The sequence below is a fragment of the Pocillopora verrucosa genome, chromosome 5 (assembly GCF_036669915.1).
Source record: "Pocillopora verrucosa isolate sample1 chromosome 5, ASM3666991v2, whole genome shotgun sequence".
Classification (NCBI taxonomy): Eukaryota; Metazoa; Cnidaria; class Anthozoa; order Scleractinia; family Pocilloporidae; genus Pocillopora; species Pocillopora verrucosa.
This window is the reverse complement of record NC_089316.1, coordinates 21,128,464-21,131,839: the sequence shown is the minus strand read 5'-3', so window position 1 is coordinate 21,131,839 and position 3,376 is coordinate 21,128,464.

Sequence of the window (3,376 nt, the reverse complement as noted above, 5' to 3'; positions counted from 1 at the left end):
CTGATGGAAGTTCAAGAGTAAATCACAAGCCAAACTTTTTTATTATCGATACTGAAAATCTGCTTTTTGGCTTGGCCGACGAGAAGCACCTTTCTATAAAAGGTGTCATTTTGTATCGGTAAAAAAACATTTCCTCTGAATCATGACCTTCTTAATAGGGAAAACAGGTCCCAAAAAAGAGGCAGAAACCGCACCCATGGCCGTAAGGTTTTTCTACCCCTTTTCACGTTATAACGTTGGCCCAAATGAAGATGTGTTCGCTAAACTTTTCAATGAAAGTGCGCACGTGGAAGAGAAAATTGTCGCTCGAAAGACGTTCACAAAACTAAAAAACCATCAAATCTGAGAAAATTTCCTCTAAAACATTTAATAACCGGAAAGTCAGGGATGTCGCTCTTTTAAGAAAAAATTTAGTGAGCTATAATATTATCCAAACCATTAAGATCTACCACGTGTGATGGCTTAACTCGCCGAGTTTAAATCTAGTTTCAAAACACATTATAATCAGCTTTAAAACTCTACTTAAAAGTACCGAGTGTGGTAATGTTAATTACAGTTTTCGTTATATTCAACCATTGAGATTTCTCCCCCGTCATCGCATAAATATTGAACAATCGAGTGAGTAAAAACTGTCTAAAATACAAAACGTGCACTATATCTTATCACAGAAATCAAATATTTGTCCAGACATTCAAAACTGATTAAATCAAATTTGAAACTTATTCTCCGGTCTCAGTTTCTGTCCCACTCAAATATTTCCTTTTATGACAAAAAAAATTTTCTTGGTATTTGGAGAAATTCTTAAACCCAGAATACAGAACTTAAGCAAATATTAACAATGACGTCAAAAAATTAACGATCTAAGTCACAATCTCACTCCGAACACTATCTGCGCCTTCTCCACCATGAAACAGGAGAGGAGTGGAACCGAGGCAGCGGTTTGGGTACAAATTCATTGAGCTAAAAAAATTTTGAAAACTATAAAAAAAAATGGCAAAAGTTTGTATAATTGAGGATTTGGAATGTATACCAGCATAAAATTTGTCTTCTCCGTTTAGTGAGGAAGGAAAAGCTATAACTATCAAGTTCTACCCAGCCGACAAAGCTTGTCACTTTGAGTTCCTTGGGAACTTTGTCAACATGATGTTTGCGTAAAAAGAATCCGTAAAGTCATTCCCGGAGCTTCTCCAGATTTTCTAGGGAGCGAAAAGCCCTGGGTACGAGATTGAAAACTGCTAATGGAGAGGAAAAGGGTTGACAGACACGGCTTTAAGAATTAAACGCATTTCTAGTTTTCGCTGATTGAATAATCAAGCTGTTCTTTACTATCGAGTAAAATCAAGGTCTAAATAAAGAAGAATCAAATCTATCAGGAACAGCGTTTGTTGATTTGTTTCCTTTGGGGAAGGGGTGGAATTTAAGGATTTTACACTCCCCCCCCAGCCCCTTATAAGGCTCCGTAATATTTTTAAGAAAACCCACTCATTTGCAGGAAATTTGCAGCCAATATTATTAAGTCCACTTATATACTTTATTAGCGAGTACTGATCCTTCTTCCGTTCCCCCTGAAAACCATATATTCCCCACCTCACCCATCAGCGACAAATAATGAATTGTTTCTCACATACGATTAGTGGTGGTCATCCAAGCTTGCCCATTCCCTGACCAGATTGGCCAGATTTGTTTTAACAAACTCATTTCCATATAGGTTTTTTGGCTCTTTGGAACGGGAAGAAACGATTTACGGTGCAGGTTTCAATATTTTGGTGAGCATCGAATGTTGTCTCAAAGTATCAAAAACATACCAAATCAACAAAAAAAGTTAGAACTGCATGAATCAACGGAAAAAAAAAATTAGGAGAATATCACTTTATTGCATTTTCATCCTTAATGTTACTCAACATAGTTCACGTCAGATGTCTGTGACATTTCATGCTTTAAATACTAATTGAAAAGGATATTTTTCTTTTCTTGATGGCGTCCGAAAAGCAACTAATTTCCTTTCCTTAAAGCTCAAAATATATTAAGTGTTGACGACTTGTTCGCTTTTTGTTTCGACAAAGGACTGCTAGCAGAGTTCCTTAACAGGGGAGGGGAGGGTCCTACTTCAGAGTGTCTGGAGTAGATTTTTTTCATTTCAAAAATTGTTACTTTAATCACTCTGGCAAGGAAAGGGGGTGATATTCTTTCTTGTGCTTCATTCCCGCCCCTCCCCTCCCCCCTATTTTTTGATGCACTCACGCGCTATAGTTACGCATCTGGGTTTTTTTGCTAAGGGCAGTTGATTTCTCTCCCAGGCTCACCATAATGTAATGATCATATGATATTTCTGACATGTCTTGTTTTAATTTTTAAGTCAACCACTAATTAGCCAGCTAATGTTACTCAGTCATTAAATGACGTCAAGAGACGATTGAGGTATGTCTGAGATTAATGCAAATGGCTTGAACATGGTCAGAGATATCAACACTTGGTTACGATACGAGAATAAAATGAAATTTTTGGATACTGCTCTATCAACTCGGGTGCCACTTTACAATATACCATCACTTTCAAAGAGGATTGTTTAAACTAGAAATCTGTAAAGTTTCTGAGAAAAAAAGCAGTAATACCAAAGACCATTTATCCGTGGTTTCGATATTGTTCAGCGTCGTCGATAACACTCGTTGATCTTGAACTTCCAGCTGCATGACAAGAAGAAATGTTCGCGGTAGAAACTGCTTAAAGGTAGAAAGAACGGTCGATCAAGAAGCGCGTATTGTCCTGAAAAGAGCTAATGTCCATGAAAGTGATTGGCACTAATTTCATGTCTCGCGGAGGGGAAGTCAGATGAAAAATTAGTGATCACTTAAATAGTTCACTTATCCAGACAATCATACTTACTATTAGCTTTAATACCTTTACCTCTCGACTAATTCATTATTTGATTCTTTCTTTATAAAGGTGGTTTTAAAATATGGATTCCTCTGTGAGTAATGTTTAAAACCTTCTCAATATTATTTGATAGTTAACGCTTCTAAATTCATCGTGTTGACTAATTGTACATTCAAAATACAATCCTCTGGCAAATATATTCTTTTGTGTCAGGCGTGTAACCTGTTATGGTCCATTGGCAAAGAAAACGCGGTGTAATTTCAGCAAATATTACTTACAATATCTTCTTGTTGATTATAAATAAACAGTTTTTGAAAACTGGGACGCGAGTCAGTTTGTTTATTCCTCAAAGCTGGATGTTTTGTCTTTTGTTGACACGTTGTCGAGTAACCAATTCGGCAGTCATAGCACACGACCAGAGGTTAACGTAATCACTTACGTAAATACGAAGCTAAAACATTCGCACTCAAAAGCTGCAAACTGTTTACAAAGTGAAAACAAT